Below are 25,330 nucleotides of genomic sequence, written 5' to 3'. Positions count from 1 at the left end.
GTGGCTTTTTTTTTTTTTTTTTGAGACGGAGTCTCGCTCTGTCGCCCAGGCTGGAGTGCAGTGGCGCAATCTCGGCTCACTGCAAGCTCTGCCTCCCGGGTTTACGCCATTCTCCTGCCTCAGCCTCCCAAGTAGCTGGGACTACAGGCGCCTACCACCATGCCCAGCTAATTTTTTTTTGTATTTTTAGTAGAGACAGGGTTTTACCGTGTTAGCCAGGATGGTCTCGATCTCCTGACCTCGTGATCCGCCTGCCTCCGCCTCCCAAAGTGCTGGGATTACAGGTGTGAGCCACTGCGCCCAGCCCCTTTAAGTGACTTTCTACTGACAAGCCTATTTTACAACTTTGCGTGTGTGGAAGTTAAGTTGTAAAAAGCTGAGTTTCCTTGTGATTTTTTTCTATAACAATACAAATTCATTTTGCCTGATAGAAATAGAATTGATTTCCACAATGTAGAAACAATGACTCCCAAAGATTATCTTTTATTGTTCTATATGATTTCAACTAGTTTTGCATCTATTGAGAAATTATTTCAGCATTCAAAGTTGTCTAAGTACCTTTTATTCAAATACCCTTTTGAACTTGTTTTAACATCTTATAATTGTTTTCTTCATCTATGAATCATATAAAATGTTTAACACGTTCATTTTATATTTTTTAATTTTTATATTGATATATATTTGTACACATTTATGGGGTACATGTGATATTTTGTTACATACATAAAACGTGTCATTTTATATTTGTATGAAAGCCATGATTTTAACTTTTTGAAAATTATATTTTAGCACTAGTCATTTTCTCAATGCCTTTTCAAGGAAAATGACAATAATAGCATAATAAAAGGTGATAATGTTGGTAATAAAAATAATACTGAATTAAAGCAATAATACTAAAATGAAACAACTATACTCACTTAGTCACTCCTATTGAGTAATTAACATATGACAAGCAATGTGGTAAGTGCATTACCACATTTTATTTTGTACCCTATGCGGTTGATACTATTATTATTCCCACTTTACACATGACGAAACTGACATTTAGAGATGTAAAGTAACTGGGTCAAGGTCACATAATTAATAAACAGTAGATTTAAAGCTTGAACTCAGATCTATCTGACATCTAATCTGATGTGTTTAACTACTATACTATGCATTTGTTTAGTATGTGTAAAGTTCTTGTTTTTCTCTTTTTAAAAAAATTTTAAGAGTACGAGAATTTTAAAAATCAGTAAATTTGGGAGTGTAATTATGTCAGAAAATGAGGTTAAACATCTACTTATAGGATATGCATGTAAATATTTAATTTTGTAGTCTGTGCCACAGATTATGTCAGAAAATATGAATTAAGTTTATATTTTTAGTGGTTTGTGTAAATACATATTTAAATTGATGTAGACATTTTAAACCATAATAAGGCTCGTTCTACTGTGAACACTCTATGGTGCTAAAATATGCAGCCCAATTTATTTTTTTCAAGTTTTAGCACAGAATTCCACAATGTCAAGGGTTCACAGAGTAAAGCTAAGAAAATGCCGGCATTATAATAATGGGAATAAAAATGATTATTTAATTAAAATAGTTGTATATTCCACATTTTTTTGTTATGAGATGTATACTTTTTTGTGATAAAATTAACTTATATAGTTTCATACATTTAGATACAGGAAGCCAAGCTAATACAACACAAATTTTACCACAAAGCCCCAACAAAAAGCTTCCAGACTGCAATAGAAACAAGAAAGCACAGACTATAATAAATGAAAACTATCTTGCTAGGACTTATTACAAGAAAATTGCCATTATAAGACAGAATTATTTGTATCTCTGATTATATATTTACATGATTTACTTCTTGACAGGTACAATTTTTGTGAAGTCAGATGTGATTTCCATAGCAGAAAACCTTCACAGCTTCTTATTCACTATGTATCTTTGAACAGTTCTGTGTTATTTTGGATAAAATCCTTTAGGCAACTTTTAATATTTCTGTAAAAAACAACGTGGGTTTTCCATATCAGTCTTTCTCCTTGACCTCTCCCTCCCATGAGTCTCACACTCCAATGCAGTTTTTTGTTTGTTTTTTAAAGACAGAGTCTCATTCTGTTGCCCAGGCTGGAGTGCAGTTGCACGATCTCAGCTCACCATAATCTCCGCCTCCCAGGTTCAAATGATTCTCATGCCTCAGCCTCCCCAGTATCTGGGATTACAGGCATGCACGACAATGCCCAACTAATTTTTGTATTTTTTTAGAGATGGGGTTTTGTCATGTTGGTCAGGCTGGTCTCGATCTCCTGGCCTCAAGTGATCCACCCACCTCGGCCTCCCAGAGTGTTGGCGTTACAGGTGTGAGGCACCGCGCCTGGCTCCAATGTAGTTTGAAGTGTCAGTGAAATCTTAAGATACCATAATTATTTTTATACAAATTCATTAGCACTTTTGATCAAGACATTTTTTCCCAAATATAATAATTCCAGATATTATATGTTTATGTTATATATGATTTAGTTTTGCCAACTATCAAGAGTTTTATAAAGAAGTTATAGGTATATATGGCTTTTAGGTGTAGAACCATAAATACTTCCACAGGCATAAGAATAGAATTCAATGCCTAGGTACCATTACTTAAACTAAAAACTGCACTTACCTTTGTTGAATACAACTATGGATTTTTCAAATATCTGTGTACATTCTCTGGTAGTCAGGCTTGTACCCTAACTTTTATGAGTTGTGTGCTGTCTATGACTTTTTGTAGTCTACAGAAGGCATCAATAAATTATCTGGGCAATTTAAAATTTTTGTGGAATCTGTCCTTTTTAAAAAAATGTCTTGCAGTGTTGTTTAAACACAGTTTAAGTCTACTGTATTCTTTGGGTTTTTCTAAAAGGAAACATGATTTGGGCCATGAATTTGGGCCATGTATTTGGGGAATCAAATACACACACGCGCGCACACACACACACACACACACTCACACGCACACACACATCCAGAAAGCACACATCCCTAGAAATGCCCAAGAATACATCAAGCCTTTATGCTGAGCTGACCCCAGGCACAGAACATGACCTGCTAATGTGTGATGGTCTAATGCATGAAGCCAGTCCTCAAAGACTGGGAAGGTGTATGTTTTTTCAAAAACCCAGTTTTCAGCAAAAGATCAAAAGGCATACAAAGAAACAGAAAAAAATAAAAACAAAGTCAATTTTAAAATAACAAATTAAGTCTCCAGATAATCTTCCTGTAGAAATATAAAGATCTTACTTACAAGACAATAACATAGCTGTCTTATGCTAAAGCCAAGAGAAAAACAGAAATAATGGAAATAAGTTAAAAAAATTATAATAAAGAAACGTAAAAATTTTTGAGCTGAAAAATAAAATGACAATTTAAAAATTCAGTAGAGGGATTCAATGAGAGACTCAAGAAACAGAAGTAAGAATAAGTGAACTTAAAGATAGGTCATTTAAAATTATTGTGTTTGAAAAGCAAAAAGAATAAAAAAAATGAGGCCGGGCACGGTGGCTCACGCCTGTAATCCCAGCACTTTGGGAGGCCGAGGCGGGTGGATCACAAGATCAGGAGTTCAAGACCAGCCTGGCCAATATGGTGAAACTCCATCTCTACTGAAAATACAAAAATTAGCCTGGTGTGGTGGTGCACACCTGTAGTCCCAGCTACTCAGGAGGCTGAGGCAGGAGAATTGCTTGAACCCGGGAGGTGGAGGTTGCAGTAAGCTGAGATTGCGCCACTGCACTCCAGCCTGGGCAACAGAGCGAGACTCCATCTCAAAAAAAAAAAAAAAAAAAAGAAAGAAAAGAAAAGAATAAAGAAATATGAATAGAGCCTAAGGGACTTATGGGCTAACATCCAGTGGACAAATATATGCATTTCAAAAATCTCAGAAGAAAAAGAGAGAAAAGAACAGAAAGAATATTTGAAAAAATAATAGCTGAAAAACCATATCAAGACACATTATAAACTGTCAAAAGTCAGAGATAAAGAGACAATATTGTAAGCAAGAAGAGTAAAGCAACTTGTCATGTAAAAGGAATTCTCAATGAGATGACTAATAAATTTCTCAGAAAAACCTTAGAAGACAGTGGCATTTTTTTTTTAAGAGGGCAAATTAGGGGCTTTGCTGGCATGCCTCACTGACGAGGAAGTAGCAAAATAGTGCGTAGAGATTCACACTGTAAACTTTTATCGAAGAAGGAACACAGGTGATTAACATAAAAGCAAAAGAAACTCCAGATACTTTGATGAATTTGGTGGCAGCAGCCTGTGCCGTGGGTTCAGTGGAAAATTGAGAGTGAGTCCCCAGTGCATGAGACCGGGAGAAAGTGTCTCCACAATACACATTCCCACTGGGGAGCTAGGCAATCTAGGCCAAGGGGGAGCTCCTTGACCCTACCAATCGCTGCATCTGATGTTGGGAGCGGTGGGGAGACCTTGAGAAGGGGTAGCAGCGGAAGTGTGTTGCACGCATTCCAGACCCTGGCTCCAATAGTAGGTGGCCAATAAATATCCTAACTATAGGAGTCTCTACTGAAATCTGTAAGCCACATGGGCAGCAGTCACTAGCTGGGCAAGTCTCCAGACTGAGATTTGTGATCCTAGTCTCAAACAGGAGAGGAGTCCTCATGGCCAGAACTGAGAAGAGAGAGTGGTATGGGATTGAAGTGTGCATGCAGGAGGTGGGTGACCTCCCGTTTGCAAGACCAGGCTAGGAAGGGTATCATCTGGGAGCCCCAGTTTTTGTCCCAGCCAGGAAAGTCTTCAGCCTGGGACAGTTTTGCAATCTGAGATGTTCTGCTTGTAACTTAGCTATTTGTTTCAGCTTGCTGCCAGTAGTAGGCTTCAGGAGGGAGCTCTGCAGGGTGGTGACCCAGGAAGCAAGGCAGGTCTCACTGCCACCTGCTAAATTTTGGAGCCCAAGCCACTCCTCGTTTCCTATGCTGGCTCTTTGGAATGACAGAGGTTTCTCCACTCCTTCTAGTATTGCCCTAGTGGCCTGAGAACTACTTTTTTTCACCCATCAGGGCTAGCACTTGCACCTGCTATTGGGGAGTCTGATTATGGGCATGCCTGATGCAGCCCCATCAGAATTTTACCCCATTACACACCTCATAGGCAAAGCATGGGACCAGAACCCCTGGGAGTTCCACAACCCAGCACATTCCCTGGGACATTAGAGTACTTCTCCTTGTTAGTAAAGATCAAGCACAGACCTTACTACCACCACCCCAGCTGCCTGTCACCTGCAAGTGCCTTCAACTGGCCGGGAGGTCAACCTGCACAGCCCATTACAACTGCTGACATAAGTGCACAGTGCTCGGGAAGGAAATGTGCTTTGTGCAACCTCTGCTACCATCATCACCCACACCACCCCAGCTGTTTAGGAGGCCCTGAGCCTCCTCACCTGCCTTGTACATTAATACTACAACTGGCATTTGAGCAAGTCACTACACTAAGGCTATTTATAACCAAGGAAATTATACAGCACCTACATCATTCCTCCACCATCTCTGTCAGGGTTAGTGCTTGTGTCCACCACTGGGATACCTGAGGGTGGCCCCAGCTGGTCCAGCTCTGCCCAACTTCACCCTCCTCATGGTGCTGAGGATAAAGCCCAGGCCACTGGGCATTCCGCAGGCCAGCCCACTGCCTGAAGCACCAGAGGCCTTCTCCTGATAAGCAAATATAAAGCATAAACCTGTCTGCTACCACCACCACCACCACTGACTCTTACCTCCTTCAAGTGCCACGTACTGGCCTGTAGGTTAAAATGCACAACTCAATACAAAATCCATTGACACCAATGCAGATAAGCTTATGGAGACCTCTGCCACCCCAGCTCCAATGGAGGCAGTGAGCCTGCTCACACACCTAGAACATTGCTATGACAACTGGCACTTGAGAAAATCACCACACTAAGGCTACCTATAATGAAGAAAATTCATACAGAGTCTTTGCCACTGAAAACACTCAGACTCAAAGCCTGATCTTGAATATCTTATTCAAAATAGGTTATATTCACATCCTTAAGGGAAAAAAATGTCCCATCCAAATAAAAGTAAATTTACAAATAAGAAGATGTGATATTTTTCTTTTCAAATGAGAAGGAACCAATGGAAAAATTCTGGAAGTATAAAAGAACAGGGCGTTATAATAACCCTAAAGCATTGCACTAACTCTTTAGCAATAGTTCCTAACCAAAATGAAATACATGAAATTTCAGATAAATAATTCAAAATATTGATTTTAAAGAATCTCAACAGGATTCAAGAGAAAGCTGAAAACCAATACAAAGAAGTCAGAAAACCAATCCAGGATATGAATGATAAATTTGCCAAAGAGATATAGATTTTTTAAGAAAAGAAAAAAACAACTTCTGAAAAGGATAATTCATTGAAGGAATTACAAAATACAGATGAAATCTTCAACGACAGACTAGACCAAGCAGAAGAAAGAATCTCAGAGCTTGAAGACAGTACTTTTTAATTTATCCAGTCAGACAAAAACAAAAAAAAAAGTAGAATTAAAAACTGAGCTAAGCTTTTGATAAGTATGGAACTATGTAAAATGTCCCAACTTACAAATTATAGGTATTCCTGTGGGAGAAGAAAAAACCCCAAAGTCTGGGAAACTATTTGAGAAAATAATTAAGGAAAACTTCCCTAGTCCAGGAAGAGATTTAGGTATCTCGATACAAGAAACTCAAGAAACTCCAGAGAAACATTGTAAAAAGAATCTCACCAAGACATACAGTCATCAGACTAAGTTCAATATGAAGGAAAAAAATCCTAAAATCAGCAAAAGAAAAGCATATAGTAACCTATAAAGGAAACCCCATCAGACTAACAGTGGACTTCTCAGCAGAAGCCTTACAAGCCAGCAGAGACTGGGATTTTATTTTCAAGGCGCTTAAGGAAAAAAGCTGTAAACCCTGACTTGTGTATACTGCCAGAATAAGCTTCATAAATGAAGAAGAAATGAAGTCTTTTGCAGACAAGCAAACACTGAGAAAATCTGTCACCACTAGACCAAACTTAAAAGAAATGCTCAAGGAAGTTATAAACATGAATACAAAATTTGTTCAATACTTGCCATAATAAAAACATCTGAAAGTATAAAACTCAAAAGTCTTATAAGACAATTACACAAATAAGGTTACAAAGTAGCTATATAACAATATTATGACAGGAATAAGACCTCATGTGTCGATATTAACCATGACTGTATATGGATTAAATATGCCAATTAAAATAAATAGGTTGACAAAATGGATTAAAAAAAGGATCCAACCATACACTTCTTACAAGAAACTCACTTTATTGATAAAGACACTTGGAGACTTAAGTTAATGGGGTGGAAAAAATATTCAATTTAAATGGAAAACAAAAGCAAGCCAGAGTAGTTATATTTACATCTGATCAAGCAAACTTTAAATAAACAACAGTTTAAAAAGACAAGTAACGACATAATATAATCATGAAGAAATCAATTCAACGAAAAGATGTAACAATCCTAAATATATATGCACCAAACACTGGGGCACCCAGAGTTTTCTTTTCTTTTTTTTTATTTTATTATTACTATACTTTAAGTTTTAGGGTACATGTGCACAATGTGCAGGTTAGTTACATATGCATACATGTGCCATGCTGGTGTGCTGCACTCATTAACCCGTCATTTAGCATTAGGTATACCTCCTAAAGCTATCCCTCCCCTCTCTCCCCACCCCACAACAGTCCCCAGAGTGTGATGTTCCCCTTCCTGTGTCCGTGTGTTCTCATTGTTCAATTCCCACTTATGAGTGAGAACATGCGGTGTTTGGTTTTTTGTTTTTGTGATAGTTTACTGAGAATGATGATTTCCAATTGCATCCATGTCCCTACAAAGGACATGAACTCATCATTTTTTATTGCTGCATAGTATTCCATGGTGTATATGTGCCACATTCTCTTAATCCAGTCTATCATTGTTGGACATTTGGGTTGGTTCCAAGTCTTTGCTATTGTGAATAGTGCTGCAATAAACATACGTGTGCATGTGTTTTTATAGCAGCATGATTTATAGTCTTTTGGGTATATACCCAGTAATGGGATGGCTGGGTCAAATGGTATTTTTAGTTCTAGATCCCTGAGGAATCGCCACACTGACTTCCACAATGATTGAACTAGTTTACAGTCCCACCAACAGTGTAAAAGTGTTCCTATTTCTCCACATCCTCTCCAGCACCTGCTGTTTCCTGACTTTTTAATGATTGCCATTCTAACTGGTGTGAGATGGTATCTCATTGCGGTTTTGATTTGCATTTCTCTGATGGCCAGTGATGGTGAGCATTTTTTCATGTGTTTTTTGGCTGCATGAATGTCTTCTTTTGAGAAGTGTCTGTTCATGTCCTTCACCCACTTTTTGATGGGGTTGTTTGTTTTTTTCTTGTAAATTTGTTGGAGTTCATTGTAGTTTCTGGATATTAGCCCTTTGTGAGATGAGTAGGTTGCGAAAATTTTCTCCCATTTTGTAGGTTGCCTGTTCACTCTGATGGTAGTTTCTTTTGCTGTGCAGAAGTTCTTGAGTTTCATTAGATCCCATTTGTCAATTTTGGCTTTTGTTGCCATTGCTTTTGTTGTTTTAGACATGAAGTCCTTGCCCATGCCTATGTCCTGAATGGTAATGCCTAGGTTTTCTTCTAGGGTTTTTATGGTTTTAGGTCTAACACTTAAGTCTTTAATCCATCTTGAATTGATTTTTGTGTAAGGTGTAAGTAAGGGATCCAGTTTCAGCTTTCTACATATGGCTAGCCAGTTTTCCCAGCACCATTTATTAAATAGGGAATCCTTTCCCCATTGCTTGTTTTTCTCAGGTTTGTCAAAGATCATATAGTTGTAGATATGCGGCGTTATTTCTGAGGGCTCTGTTCTGTTCCATTGATCTATATCTCTGTTTTGGTACCAGTACCATGCTGTTTTGGTTACTGTAGCCTTGTAGTGTAGTTTGAAGTCAGGTAGTGTGATGCCTCCAGCTTTGTTCTTTTGGCTTAGGATTGACTTGGCGATGCGGGCTCTTTTTTGGTTCCATATGAACTTTAAAGTAGGTTTTTCCAATTCTGTGAAGAAAGTCATTGGTAGCTTGATGGGGATGGCATTGAATCTGTAAATTACCTTGGGCAATATGGCCATTTTCATGATATTGATTCTTCCTACCCATGAGCATGGAATGTTCTTCCATTTAAAATGAATATTACTTGACTTAAGAAAAGAGCTAGGCAGCAATGCAATAATAGTGGGGGACTTCAACATCCCACTGACAGCACTAGGCAAATTATTGAGGCAGAAAATCAACAAAGAAACACAGGAAAATGGCCTTGGGAAAAAATTCCTGACTAAGACCTCAAAAGCACAGGCAACAAACGCAAAATTATACAAATGGACTTAAGTAAAAAACTTCTGCATGGCCATGGAAAGAATCAATAGCGTGAACAGAGAATGTTCAGAATGGGACAAAATATTTGCAAAGTATGTATGTGGCAAAGGGCTAATATCTGGTATTTACAAGGAACTCAAACATCTCAGTCATAACCAGAAAAACTCAAATAACCCCATTGAAAGTGGTCAAGTAATATGAAGAGATAATTTTCAAAAACGACATATAAATGGCCAAAAAGCATATGCAAAAATGCTCAACATTACTAATCATGAGAAAAATGTGAATTAAAACCACAATGAGATACCATTTTATACCAGTAAAAATGGCTATTAATAAAAAGTCAAATAATAACAGATGTTGGCAAAGATGCAGAGAAAAGGGAACACTTACACACTGTTGGTGGGAATGCAAATAAGTAGTACAATCTTTATGGCAATCAGTATGCAGCTTTCTCAAAGAGCTAAAAATATATCTACCATTTGGTGCAGCAATCCCACTATTACGTATCTACCTGAAGGAAAATACATCATTATTATTATCATTTTGGTATTATTATCATTATACCAAAAGATACCTGCACTCATAGGTTTAGTGCAGCACTGTTCACAATAGCAAATATATGAAATCAACCTAAATGTCCATCAATGGATGATTGGATTAAAATTATTATACAATCATAAACACACACACACACACACACACACATATACATATACCATGGAATACTACTCAGCCATAAAAAAGTATCATGTTTTAAACAATCATGTCTTAAACAAAATAACTCAGAAACAGGAAGTCAAATATCACACGTTCTCAGTTATAAGTGGGAGATAAATAATGCATACACATGGATATAGGAAGTGGAGTAGTAGACATTGGAGACAGAATAGTGAGGCAGGTGGAGGGTGGTGAGAAATGAAAATTTACTTAATTGGTTCAATATATACTCTTCAGATGATGGCTACACTAAAAGCCCAGACTTCTCCACTTTGCAACAGGTCCATGTAGCAAATCTGTACTTATACTGCCTAATTTTTTTAATTTAATTTTGTTTTATTTTGTTAATTTCCAGGGCACATGTGCAGGATGTGCAAGTTTGTTACATAGGTAAAGGTGTGCCACGGTGGTTTGCTGTACCTATCAATCCATCACCTAGGTATTACACCCAGCATGCATTAGCTATTCTTCCTTATGATCTCCCTGACCCCCACACTCCCCTGACAAGCCTCAGTGTTTGTTGTTCCCCACCCTGTGTCCATGTGTTCTCATTGTTCAGCTCCCACTTATAAGTGAGAACATGAGGTGTTTAATTTTCTGTTCCTGCATTAGTTTGCTGAAGATAATGGCTTCCAACTTCATATATGACCATGCGAAGGATATGACTTCATTCCTTTTTATGGCTGCATAGTATCCCATGGTGTATATGTACCACATTTTCTTTATCCAGTCTATAATTGAAGGGCATTTGGGTTAATTATATGTCTTTGCTATTATGAATAGTGTTGTAATGAACATATGCATGTAAGTATCTTTATAATAAAATGACTTATATGTCTTTGGGTATATACCCAGTAATGAGATTGCCGAGTCAAATGGTATTTCTGGTTCTAAATGTTTGAGGAATTGCCACACTGTCTTCCACAATGGCTGAACTAATTTACATTCCCACCAATGGTGTAAAAGCATTCCTATTTCTTCAGAACCTCACCAGCATCTATTGTTTCTTGACTTTCTAATAATTGCCATTATGATGGGCATGAGATGGTATCTCATTGTGGTTTTGATTTGCATTTATCTAATGATAAGTGATGTTGAGCTTTTTTTCATGTTTGTTGGTCTCATGTATGTATTATTTTGAGAAGTGTTGACAAAGCTGACAAAAACAAGCAATGGATAAAAGATTCCCTATTTAATAAATGGTGCTGGAAGAACTGGCTACCCATATGCAGAAAATTGAAAATGGACCCTTCCTTATACCTTATACAAAAATTAACTGAAAATGGATGACATGGTTTGGCTATGTCCACACCCAAATCTCATCTTGAATTGTAGCTGCCATGATTCCCACGTGTTGTGGGAAAGACCCAGTAGGAGATAACTGAATCATGGTGGCAGTTTTTCCCATACTGTTCTCATGGTAGTGAATAAGTCTCACAAGTTCTGATGGTTTTATAAGGGGGAACTCATTTTGCTTGGCTCTCTCATTCTCTCTTGCCACCACCATGTAAGAAGTGCCTTTCAGCTTCTGCCATGGCCTCCCCAGCCATGTAGAACTGTGAGTCCATTAAACCTCTTTTTCTTCACAGTCTTGGGTATGTCTTTATCAGCAGCAGGAAAATGGTCTAATACAGTACATTGGTACCAGTAGAGTGGGGCACTGCTGAAAAGATATCTGAAAATGTGGAAGTGACTTTGGAACTGGGTAACAGGCAGAGGTTGGAACAGTTTGGAAGACTCAGAAGAAGATAGGAAAAAGCGGGAAAGTTTGGAACGTCCTAGAGTCTTGAGACTTGCTGAATGGCTTTGCCCAAAATGCTGATAGCAATGTGGACAATAAGGTCCAGGCTGAGGTGGTCTCAGATGGAAATGAGGAACTTGTTGGGAATTGGAGCAAAGGTGACTCTTGTTATGTTTTAGCAAAGAGACTGGCAGCATTTTGTCCCTGCCCTAGAAATTTGTGGAACTTTAAACCTGAGAGAGATTATTTAGGGTATCTGGTAGAAGAAATTTCTAAGCAACAAAGCATTCAAGAGGTGCTGTTAAAGGCATTCAGTTTTATAAGGGAAGCAGAGCATAAAAGTTCAGAAAATTTTCAGCCTGACAATGCGATAGAAAAGAAAATTCCTTTTTCTGAGGAGAAATTCAAGCCTGCTGTAGAAATTTCCTTAAATAATGAGGAGCTGAATGTTAACTGCCAAGACGATAGGGAAAATGTCTCTAGGGCATGTCAGAGATCTTCATGGCAGCCCCTCCCATCATAGGCCTGGAGGCCTAGGGGGAAACATGTTTTCCCCATGCTGTGTGCAGCCTAGGGACTTGGTGCCCTGCATTTATAGCTGCTCCAGCTGTGGCTAAAAGGAGCAAATGTAGAACTCAGGCTGTGGCTTTGGAGGGTGCAAGCCCCAAGCCTTGGCAGCTTCCATGTGGTGTTGAGCCTGCAAATGCACATAAGTCAATAATTGGGGTTTAGGAACCTCTGCCTAGATTTCAGAGAATGTATGGAAATGACTGGATGCCCAGGCAGAAGTTTATTGCAGGCATAGGGCCCTCAAAGAGAACCTCTGCTAGGGCAGTGCAGAAGGGAAATGTGGGGTCAGAGCCCCCACACAGATTCCCTACTGGGGCATCACCTAGTGGAGCTGTGAGAAGAGGGCCACTGTCCTTCAGGTCCTAGAATGGTAAATCCACTGACAGCTTGCACTGTGCACCTGGAAAAGCCTCAGACACTCAATGCCAGTCTGTGAAAGCACCTGGGAGGGAGGCTGTACCCTGCAAAGCCACAGGGCCAGAGCTGCCCAAGACCATGGGAACCCACCTCTTGCATCAGTGTGACATGGATGAGGGACATGGAGTCAAAGGTGATCATTATGGAGCTTTAAGATTTGACTGCCCTGCTGGATTTTGGACTTGCATGGGGCCTGTAGCCCCTTTGCTTTGGTCATTTTTTCCCATTTGTAATGGATGTATTTACTCAATGCCTGTACCACCATTGTATCTAGGAAGTAACTAACTTGCTTTTGATTTTACAGGCTCGCAGGCAGAAGGGACTTGCCTTGTCTTGGATGAGACTTTGAACTGTGGACTTTTGAGTTAATGCTGAAATGAGTTAAGAATTTGGAGGACTGTTGGGAAGGCATGATTAGTTTTGAAATGTGAGGACATGAGATTTGGGAGTGGTCAGGGGTAGAATGATATGGTTTGGCTGTGTCCCTACTCAAATCTCATCTTGAATTGTAGCTTCCATGATTCCTACATGTTGTGGGAGGAACCCAGTGGGAGATAATTGAATCATAGGGGCCTTCCCTACCTGCCTCACCTAAGATATTGTTTGCAAAAGCCATTTTGTTAATTTCCAATGCACTGTAATTCATATGAAAAGTGACAGTCTGTAGTTATAACAGGTGAATGTGCAATAATCTGTCTTGGAAAATTACAGACAGCAAGATAAATAGTCTAAGTAACTGAAGACCCAGCTTAGTTAACACATCTGTGAACAAATGTGCAGTGCAGTTTCCCTCATACTGTTCTCTTGCTAGTGAATACGTCTCATGAGATCTGATGGTTTTATAAGAGTAAACCTATTTTGCTTGGCTCTCTGTTTCTCTCTTGCTGCTACCGTGTAAGAAGTGCCTTTTGGCTTCCACGATGATTGTGAAGCCTCCCCAGCTACGTGGAACTGTGAGTCTATTAAACATCTTTTTCTTCCCAGTCTCAGGTATGTCTTTATCAGCAGCATGAATATAGACTAATACAATGGATTGGAGACTTAAATGTTTAACCCAAAACTATACAAAACCCTCACCAGACTAAGAATAAAAGAAAACTACCTCACCCTGATGAAGTTAGTATATGGAAAACCAAGAGCTACTATCATACTTAATGTAAAGTATTTCCTGTAAGAACAAGAACAACTTTTACCACTTTATTTGACAATTAGAAATTTTAAACCAGAGCAATTAGGCTAAAAAGAGAAATAAAAGTCATGCAAATTGGAAAGGAAGAAATAGAAAGATATCAATAAAGGGAAAGATAGCTTTTGCTTATGGAGCGGAAGCCTTAATATTGTTAAGATATCAACACACTCAGTTGGGTGTGGTGGCTCACGCCTGTAATCCTAGCACTTTGGGAGGCTGAGGCAGTCAGATTGCTTGAGTCCAGGCATTTGAGATCAGCCGGGCAACATGGCAAAACCATGTAACTACAAAAATTACAAAAAAATTTGCCGAGTGTGGTGGCACATGCCTGTAGCCTCAGCTACTAAGGAGGCTGAGGTAGGAGGATTACATGAACTTCGGGAGTATGCAGTGAACCATGATGGCACCACTGCATTCCAGCCTTGGTGACAGATGGAGATCATGTCATTAAAAAAAAAAAATCAATACACAATGTGATCTACAGATTCAATGCAATTTCTATCAAAACTCCTATGGTATTTTTGGCAGAAATAGGAAAATTCATCCTAACTCTATATAGAAACTCAAGAGACCCAAAGTAGCAAAAACAATCTAGAAAATGAACAAAGTTGGAGGTTTACTGCTTCCCTGATTAAGAAGCTTAGTATACTAGCTACACTAATCAACACAGTGAGGTACTGGCATAAAGATGGACATAAAGACCAATGGAACACAGTACAGAGCCCAGAAATAAACCCTTACATACATGGTCAAAAAAATTTTGACAGTGGTGCTGAGGCCATTGAATGGGGAAAGGAGAGTCTTTTCAACACATGCTAATGGGAAAGCTGGATATCCACATGCAAAAGAATAAAGTTGAATCTTTACTCAATAAAGAACAAATAAACTAATGGGTCAAAGGCCTGAAGGTAAGAGGTACAGTTATAAAATTCTAGGTATAAAATATAAATAAAAAGCTTGATGAACTTGTAATTTGACAATCATTTCTTGGATAAAACACCAAAAGAACAGTCAACAAGAAAAAAATATATAAATTGAACTTCATCAAAATTAAAAGTATTTGTGCATCAGAAGACATTATCAACACCGTGACCAGGAAATCCATGAAACAGGAGAGACTATTTGCAAATCATACATATGATAAGGAACTAATTTCCAGAATATGTAAGGAACTACTGTAATAATAATATTCAGCCTTAAAAAGGAAATGAAATTCTGACACATATTATTACATAAACGTTGAAGAATCACGCTAATTGAGATATGACAATCATAAAATAATAACTATTTATGATTCCACCTTTATGAAGTAACTAGAATAGTCAAATTCATAGAAACAAAAAGTAGAATAGTGGTTACCAGTGGCTGCGGAGAGTTAAAAATGTACAGTTATTGTTTAATAAATACAGTTTCAATCTGAGCGGATGAAAAATGTAGAGATGGTTGGTAGTGATATTTGCAAAACAGTGTGTATATGTCACTAAACTGTGCACTTAAAATAGTTAAAATAAAAAAATCCTTATTATGTATAATTTGCCGCAAAAATTAGCACTATTAAGAGGTGATTGGTTATTGCTTATGCTAACTGTAGAGAGAACTAATGTGGTTTTCTTCAGTGTCACAAATATTTGACTATAGTACATTATAGTATTATAGTGTATTACAATCAAATATGTATTATCTGAGGCAGTGATTGACCATATTTATGGTTTGTATAATCTTAAAAAAATAAGTTGCATCTCTTAATAACTGATTTTAGAAGAGGCATTCCAGTTATACACTGAGTGCTAGAGAGCCAGTCATTGAGAATAAAGTTTTTAAAGTGCTACAGATCAGAATTCCCTATAAGAAACTATTAGCTTTAATTATCAATTATGTGTAAGTGGTACATTTATCAGAAAAAAAATAATATTCATCCTTTTTCTTTAGACTCTTCTGCCTAAATTCTATCCTTTACGTCATTGTTTGACCAATTTCTTCCAAGTTTCTTTTTTCATGATATTCCAGCTCTCCTCAGTTTAATTTTTCCTTTGCCTAAAAGATAAAATCTCAAAACTTCTACCTTGGCATTAAGGGACATCAGACAATGTGGTCCTTAATTCTGTTCTGAGTTGCACTTCCAAATTATATTTCCGTCCAAAGTGTCTGCTCTAACTGAAAAAGCTGTCTCCTTCTTTACTTCAATGGTTTTGATTGTGATTTTTTTCTCCTAAATTTGTATGCCTGCAAAATACAAATTCTACCCATTCTATAAATTTTCCTTGAGGATGCCATTCCACAATTATGTCTGTTTCCAAAATTTTGCTCACCTTACTGTAAATTTGTCATTTGGTCTTAGGTTAATATTATTTAACTATTTTGTGTATGTATACAGTTTTTCTGTCTTGAAAGGGAATGTAAATGGTATAACTACACAGTCATAACATTTATTTTAACCAAGATACACACCATTCATACGAGTGGATGTCTCCCATTCAATGAAATTACCTCTGGGAAACAAAATACTTATTGCAATAGAGTCACTGCAATAAGTATTTCTGTATATTAATAAAATACAGAATTATATTATTAATTTCTGTATAATAATTCTGTATATTTTGTGATGGTAAGTCATCATCTCTTTACAGATTAATTTCATTTGATTTTTAAAAACAATAAATTTATTTTTATGTTGTTAATGCTATTTTTGAAATTTCTATTGGTGTTTAATGAACAGGTGGTATTTAGTTGCATGAATAATTTCTTTAGTGGTTATTTCTGAGATTTTGGTGCACCCATCACCAAATGTGTAGACTTTATCCCTCACCCTACTCCCACCCTTTCCTCTGAGTCCCCAAAGTTCATTGTATCATTCTTATGCCTTTGCATCCTCATAGTTTAGCTCCCATTTATGAGAGCATATAATGTTTGGTTTTCCATTTCTGAGTTAACTTCACTTAGAATAATGGTCTCCAATTCCATCCATGTTGCTGTGAATGCCATTATTTCATTCCTTTTTATGGCTGAGTAGTATTCCATATATCCCATTTTCTTTATCCACTCATTGATTGATAATTGACAGGCATTTGGCTGGTTCCATATTTTTGCAATTGCAAATTGTTCTACTATAAACATGTGTGTGCAGGTATCTTTTTTGTATAATTACTTCTTTTCCTCTTGATATATACCCAGGAGTAGGATTGCTGTTTCAAATTGTATATCTACTTTTAGTTCTTTAAGGAATCTCCACACTGTTTTCCATAGTGGTTGTACTAGTTTACATTCCCACCAATAGTGTAAAGTGTTCCCATTTTACCACATCCATGCCAACATTTATTATGTTTTGATTTTTTGATTATGGCCATTCTTGCAGGAGTGAGGTAGTATTGCATTGTGGTTTTGATTTGCATTTCCCTGATCATTAGTGATGTTGAACATTTTTAAAATATGTTTGTTGGCCATATGTATATCTTCTTTTGAGAGTTGTCTATTCATGTCCTTAGCCCACTTCTTAATGGAATTGTTCGTTTTGTTCTTGCTAATTTGTTTGAGTTCCTTGTGGATTCTGTCCTTTGTTAGATGTAGATTGTAAAGATTTTCTCCCCCTCTGTAGGATATCTTTTTACTCTGCTGATTATTTCTTCTGCTGTGCAGAAGCTTTTTAGTTAAGTTCCATCTATTTATCTCTGTTTTTGTTGCATTTGCTTTTGGGTTCTTGGTCATGAATTCTTTGCCTAAGCTAAGGTCTAGAAGGGTTTTTGCAATGTACCATCTAGAAATTTTATGGTTTCAGGCTTTAGATTTAAGTATTTGATTTGATCCATCTTGACTTGATTTTTATATAGGGTTAGAGATGAGGGTCCAGTTTCATTCTTCTATATGTGGCTTGCCAATTATCTCAGCACCATTTGTTGAATACAGTGTCCTTTCCCCACTTTATGTTTTTCTTTGCTTTGTCAAAGATCAGTTGACTGTAAGTATTTGCCTTTATTTCTGGGTTCTCTATTCTGTTCCATTCATCTATATGCCTAGTTTTATACCAGTACCATTTTGTTTTGGAGAGTATGGCCTTATAGTATAGTTTGAAGTTGTGTAATGTCATGCCTCTAGATTTGTTCATTTTGCTTAGACTTGCTTTGGCTAGGCAGGCTCTTTTTTGGTTTCACATGAATTTTAGAATTGTTTTTTCTAATTCTGTGAAGAATGGTGGTGGTATTATAAAGGCAAATACATTGAATTTGTAGACTGCTTTTGGCAGTATGGTCATTATCACAATGTTGATTCTACCCATCATGAGCATGGGATGTATTTCCATTTGTTTGTGTCATCTACGTTTTCTTTCAGTAGTGTTTTGTAGTTTTCATTGTAGAGGTCTTTCACCTCCTTGGTTAAGTGTATTCCTAAGTTTTTGTTGTTGTTGCAGCCATTGTAAAAGGGGTTGAGTTCTTGATTTGATTCTCAGCTTGGTCACTGTTTTTGTATAGCAGAGCTACAGATTTGTGTACATTAATTTTTTTCCATAAATTATTGGAGTACAAGTGGTATTCGGTTACATGAGTAAGTTCTTTAGTGGTGATTTGTGAGATTCTGTTGCACCCATCACCCAAGTAGTACACACTGCACCATATTTGTAGTCTTTTATCCCTGGCTACCTCCCACTCTTCCCTTGCCCAGTCCCCAAAGTCCATTGTATCATTCTTATGCCTTTGTGTCCTCATAGTTTAGCTCCCACATATCAGCGATAACATACAATGTTTGGTTTTCCATTCCTGAGTTACTTTACTTAGAATAATAGTCTCCAATCTCATCCAGGTTGCTGCGAATGCTGTTAATTGATTCCTTTTTATGGCTGCATAGTATTCCATCGTGTATATATACCATAGTTTCTTTATCCACTTGTTGATTGATGGGCATCTGGGTTGGTTCCACGGTTTTGCAAGTGTGAATTGTGCTGCTATAAACATACATGTGCAAGTATCTTTTATGAATAATAACTTCATTTCCTCTGGGTAGAAACCCAGTGGTGGGATTGCTGGGTCAAATGGTAGTTCTACTTTTAGTTCTTTAAGGAATCTTCACACTCTTTTTCATAGTGGCTATATTAGTTTACATTCCCACCAGCAGTGTAGAAGTGTTCCCTGTTCACCGCATTCACACTAGCATCTACTGTTTTTTGATTTTTTGATTAGGACCATTCTTGCAGGACTAAGGTGGTATAGCATTGTGGTTTTGATTTGCATTTCCCTGATCATTAGTAATGTTGAGCATTTTCTCACGTTTGTTGGCCATTTGTGTATCTTCTTTTGAGAATTGTTTATTCATTTCCTTAGCCCACTTTTTTATGGGATTGTTTGTTTATTTCTTACTGATTTGTTTGAGTTCATTGTAAATTCTGGATATTAGCCCTTTGTCAGATGTACAGATTGTGAAGATTTTCTCCCACACTGTGGGTTGTCTGTTTACTCTGCTGACTGTTCCTTTTGTCGTGAAGAAGCTCTTTCGTTTAATTAGGTCCCACCTATTTAGCTTTGTTTTTATTGCATGTGCTTTTGGGCTCTTGGTCATGACATCCTTGCCTAAACCAATGTCTAGAAGGGTTTTTCCAATGTTGTCTTTTAGAATTTTTATAGTTTCAGATCTTAGGTTTAAGACCTTAATCCATCTCAAGTTGATTTTGTATAAGTTGGGAGATGAGAATCCAGTTTCATTCTCCTATATGTGGCTAGCCTATAATCCCAGCATGATTTGCTGAAAACAGTGTTCTTTTCCCACTTTATGTTTTTGTTTGCTTTGTCAAAGATCAGTTGGCTGTATTTGGGTTTATTTCTGGGTTCTCTATTCTGTTCCACTGGTCTATGTGCCTATTTTTACACCAGTACCATGATGTTTTGGTGACTATGGCTTTATAGACTGGTTTGAAATCAGGCTGTGAGATGCCTCCATATTTGTTCTTGTGCTTAGTCTTGCTTTGGCTATGAGGGCTCTTTTTTGGTTCCATATGAATTTTAGAATTGTTTTTTCTAATTTTGTGAAGAATAATGGTGCTATTTTGATGAGGACTGTGTGGAATTTGTAGACTGCTTTTGGCAGTGTGGACATTTTCACAATATTGATTCTACCCATCCATGAGCATGGGATGTGTTTCCATTTCTTGGTGTCATCTATGGTTTCTTTCAGCAGTGTTTTGTAGTTTTCCTTGTAGAGGTCTTTTGACCCCTTGATTATGTATATTCCTAAGTATTTTATTTTATTTTTTTGCAGCTATTGTAATAGGGGTTGAGTTCTAGATTTGATTCTCTGCTTAGTTGCTGTTGGTGTATAGAAGAACTACTTGTTTGTGTACATTAATCTTATATCCAGAAACTTTGCTGAATTCTTTTATCAGTTCTAGGAACTTTCTTGAGGAGTCTTTAGGGTTTTCAATGTGAACGATCATATCATCAGCAAACAGTGAGAGTTTGACTTCCTTTTTACTGAGTTGGATGCCCTTTATTCCTTTCTCTTGTCTGATTGCTCTGGCTATGACTTCCAGTACCATATTGAAGAGGAGTGGTGAGAGTGGGCATCCTTGTCTTGTTCCAGTTCTCAGAGGGAATGTTTTCAACTTTTCCACATTCAGTATTGTGTTGGCTGTGGGTTTGTCATAGATGGTTTTTATCACATTAAGGTATGTCCCTTGTATGCTGATTCTGCTGAGAATTTTAATCATAAAGGTTGCTGGATTTTGTCAAATGCTTTTTCTGCATCTTTTGACGTGATTATGTGATTTTTTTAAAATTATTTTTATGAGGTGTATCACATTTATTGATTTGTGGATGTTAAACAATCCCTGCATCCCTGGTATAAAACTAACTTGATCATGGTGTATTATGTTTTTGATATGCTGTTGGATTCCGTTAACTAGTATTGTGTTGAGAATTTTTGCATCTGTGTTCATCATGGATATTGGGCTTTAGTTTTCTTTTTTGGTTATGTCTTTTCCTGGTTTTGGTATTAATGCTGGCTTCATAGTATGAATTAGGGGGGTTCCTTCTTTTTCTATCTTGTGGAATAGTGTCAAAATAATTGGTATCAATTTTCCTTTGAATGTCTAGTAGAATTCCACTGTGAAACTGTCTGGTCCTGGACTTTTTTTTGTTGGTAATTTTTCTAGTTACCATTTCAATCTCGCTGCTTGTTATTGGTTTGTTCAAAGTATCTAATTCTTTCTGATTTAAGCTAGGGGAGTTGTATTTTTCCAGATATTTAGCCATCTCTTCTAGGCTTTTTAGTTTATGTGAGGGAAGGTGTTCATAGTACCCTTGGAGGATCTTTGGTATGTCAGTTGTAATACCTCTTGCAATTCTTAGTGAGGTTATTTGGATTTTCTCTCTTCTTTTCTTGGTTAATCTTGCTAATGGTCTATCAGTTTTATTTATCTTAGAACCAGCTTTTTGTTTCATTTATCTTTTGTATTTTTTTTGTTTCAATTTCATTTCATTCTGCTCTGATCTTTTTATGATAAAATTTCCAGGTGTTTTTGTGCTTCTTGTATTTGAATGTCTAGGTCTCTAGCAAGGCCAGGGAGGCTTTCCTCAATTATTCACCCAAATATGTTTTCGAAGCTTTTAGAATTCTCTTCCTCAGGAACACCTATTATTGCTAGGTTTGGTCGTTTAACATAACGCCAGACTTCTTGGAGGCTTTGTTCATATTTTCTTATTCTTTTTTCTTTGTCTTTGTAAGATTGGATTAATTAAAAAACCTTGTCTTTGAGCTCTGAATTTCTTTCTTTTACTTGCTCAATTACATTCTGAGACTTTCCAGGGCATTTCACATTTCTAAAAGTGTGTCCAAAGTTTCCTGTATTTTTGATTGTTTTTTTCTTTAAGCTGTCTATTTCCTTGAACATTTCTCCCTTCACTTCTTGAATCATTTTTTGGATTTCCTTGCATTGGGCTTCGCCTTTTTCTGGTCCCTCCCTGATTAGCTTAATAACTAACCTCCTGAATTCTTTTTCAGAAAAATCAGGAATTTCCTTGGTTTGGATCCACTGCTGGTGAACTACTGTGATTCTTTTGGGGGGTGTTGAAGAGCCTTGTTTTGTCATATTACTAGGCAGGGTTGGTTTTCTGGTTCCTTCTCATTTGGGTAGGCTCTATCAGAGGGAAGTCTAGGGCTGAAGACTGTTTTTTCAGATTTCTTTTGTCCCACAGGATGTTCCCTTGCTGTAGTACTATCTCCCTTTTCCTATGGATGTGGCTTCCTGTGAGCTTAATTGCAGTGATTGTTGTCTCTATTCTAGGTCTAGCCACCCAGCAAGTCTATCTGAATCCAGGCTGGTACCGGGGGGTGTCTGCACAGAGTCCTGGGATGTGAACCATCTATGGGTCTCTGAACATGGATCCCAGTGCCTGTTCCAGTGGAGGTGGCAGGGGGTGCAATGGAGTCTGTGAGGATTCTTAGCTTTGGTGGTTTAATGCTTCATTTTTGTGCTGGGTGGCCTCCTGCCAGGAGGTGGTACTTTCCAGAAAGCATCAGCTATGGTAGTATGGAGAGGGACTGGCCATGGGTGGGGCCCTAAAACTCCCAAGACTCTATGCCCTTTGTCTTCTGCTACCAGGGTAAATAGGAAAGGGCCATCAGGTGGGGGTGGGGCTAGACATGTCTGAGCTCAGACATTCCTTAGGTGGGTCTTGCTGCAGCTGCTGTGGGGGATTGGGGTGAGATTCCCAGGTCACCAGAGCTGTGTACCTAGGAGGATTATGGCTGCCTCTGCTGAGTCATGCAGGTTGTCAGGGAAGTGGGGAAAAGCCAGCAGTCACAGGTCTCACCCAGCTCCCATGCAAACCAAAGAGCTGGTCTCACTCCCACTATGCTTCTCCCCAACAGCCCCGAGTCTGTTTCCAGGTGGAGGACGAGAAGGGCTTGAAAACTTGCCCCAGGCTACCTGCTTCCATGCTGCAAAAGAAAAGGGCTTGGTTCTTCCCCCACCTGTGGAGTCTGCACAACAGATTTGTGCCCTCCCCCCAGTTCTGGCCAGGAGGCTTCTCACAATGTTCAAATTGTTAAAAAGTTCAGCTAAAGATGTCCTCCTCCCTGTGGAGTTTTACGCCCTGCTCCTCTGGCCAGCCTCCAAATGTATCCCTGTGGTACCAGGCAGGAATGGCCTGCTAGGGGACCCAGCAAGCTCACAGGGACTTTCTGCTGCTTCCTCTACCCCTGTATTTCACTCGGCCCTTTAAATTGCCTCAGCTCCAGGTAAAGTTGGAAACTTCTCCTGCAAACAGACCTTCAGCTTCTCCAGTGGGTATGTTTGGGACAGGAGGGTCTCCCTTTCACACTTCTGCAGTTGGGCCACTCACAGAACTTGGGGTGTCTCCTGGGTCCTGCAGGAGCAGTTAGTTTTATTCAGATGGTCTGTGGGTCCTCTCAGGATTGCTGGTTTGTTCTTGCAGTCCATCTGGAGCTAAAATTCACAATGCGAGCCTCTGCACGCTGCTTTATCTGGAGCTGCAATCTTCTGCCTCGTCCACCATGATGATTCCAATTCTGATTTGTGTACATTAATTTTGTAACCTGAAACTTTGCTGAATTCATTTACCAGTTCTAAGAGCTTTCTGGATGAGTCTTTAGTGTTTTCTAGGTATACAATCATGTCATCGGCAAACAGTGACAGTTTGACTTCCTTATTACCAATTTGGATGCCCTTTATTTCTTTATCTTGTCTGATTGCTCTGGCTAGGACTTCCAATACTATGTTGAATAGAAGTTGTGAAAGTGGGCATCATTGTCTTCTTCCAGTTCTCAGGGAGAATGCTTTCAACTTTTCCCTGTTCAGTATTATGTTGGCTGTGGGTTTGTCATAGATGGCTTTCATTACCTTAAGGTATGCCCTTTCTATGCTGATTTTGCTGAGGGTTTTAATGATAAAGGGATGCTGGACTTTGGCAAAGGGTTTTACTGCATTTATTGAGATGATTATGTGATTTTTTTAAAAAATATTTTTATGAGGTGTATCACATTTATTGACTTGTGGATGTTAAACAATCCCTGCGTCCCTGGTATAAAACCAACTTGATCATAGTGTATTATCTTTTTGACATGTTGTTGGATTCTGTTAACTAGTATTGTGTTGAGAATTTTTGCATCTATGTTCATCATGGATATTGGGCTGTAGTTTTCTTTTTTGTTATGTCCTTTCCTGGTTTTGGTATTAGGATGATACTGGCTTCACAGAATGATTTACGGAGGATTCCCTTTTTCTCTATCTTTTGGAATAGTTTTAGTAGCATTGGTACCAATTCTTCTTTGAATGTCACATAAAATTCCGCTGTGATTTCATCTGGACCTAGACTTTTTTTGTCTAACTTTTTAGTGACTGTTTCAATCTTGCTTCTTATTATTGGTCTGTTCAGAGTTTCTATTTCTTCCTGGTTTAATCTAGGATGTTGTATATTTCTAGGAATTTATCCATCACCTCTAGGTTTTCTAGTTTGTGTGTGTAAAGGTGTTCCTAGTAGCCTTGAATGATCTTTTGTATTTCTGAGATATTGGTTGTAATATCTCCCATTTCATTTCTAATTGGGCTTATTTGAATCTTCTCCTTTTTTTCTTGGTTAATTTTGCTAATGGTCTATCCATTTGGTTTATTTTTTTCAAAGAACCAGCTGTGTGTTTTCTCTTTTGTATTTCTTTGTTGTTGTTTCGATTTCATTTAGTTCTGGTCTTTCTTTTCTTCTGCTGGGTTTGTTTGTTGTTTTTTCTCTAGTTCCTTGATGTGTAACCTTAGATTGTCTATTTGTGCTCTTTCAAACTTTTTGATGTAGGCATTCAATGCTATGAACTTTCCTCTTAGAACCACTTTTCTGTTTCCTAGAGGTTTGGAGAGGTTATATTATTATTATTGTTCAGTTCAAATAATTTTTTATTTCAATCTTGATTTCATTGTGACCCAATGATCATTCAGAAGCATGTTATTTAATTTCCACGTATTTGCATGGTTTCGAGGGTTTCTTCTAGAGTTGATTTCCAATTTTATTGGACTGTGGTCTGACAGAGTACTTGATAAATTTCAATTTTCTTAAATTTGCTGAGACTTGTTTTGTGGCTTTTACTGAGACTTGTTTTGTCATATGGTCTATCTTGGAGAGTGTTCCATGTGCTGATGAATACAGTGCATATTCTGCAGTTGTTGGGTAGAATGTTCTGTAAATATCTAAGTCCATTAGTTCTGGGGTATAGTTTAAGTTCATTGGTTCGTGTTGACTTTCTATCTTGATTACCTGTCTAGTGCTATG

General features: G+C 37.9%; 1 protein-coding gene across 2 annotated transcripts in view; it reads right to left on the bottom strand.

Moving 5' to 3' along the window:
* KLHL4 (kelch like family member 4) overlaps positions 1–25,330 on the bottom strand; it is a 159,023-nt gene that overhangs the window by 6,909 nt on the left and 126,784 nt on the right. The gene's annotated exons all lie outside the window — the stretch shown is intronic.

The sequence above is a fragment of the Pongo abelii genome, chromosome X (assembly GCF_028885655.2).
Source record: "Pongo abelii isolate AG06213 chromosome X, NHGRI_mPonAbe1-v2.0_pri, whole genome shotgun sequence".
Lineage (NCBI taxonomy): Eukaryota > Metazoa > Chordata > Mammalia > Primates > Hominidae > Pongo > Pongo abelii.
Note: the sequence above shows the minus strand (reverse complement) of the source record. Positions and strands in the feature narration are given on the sequence as shown.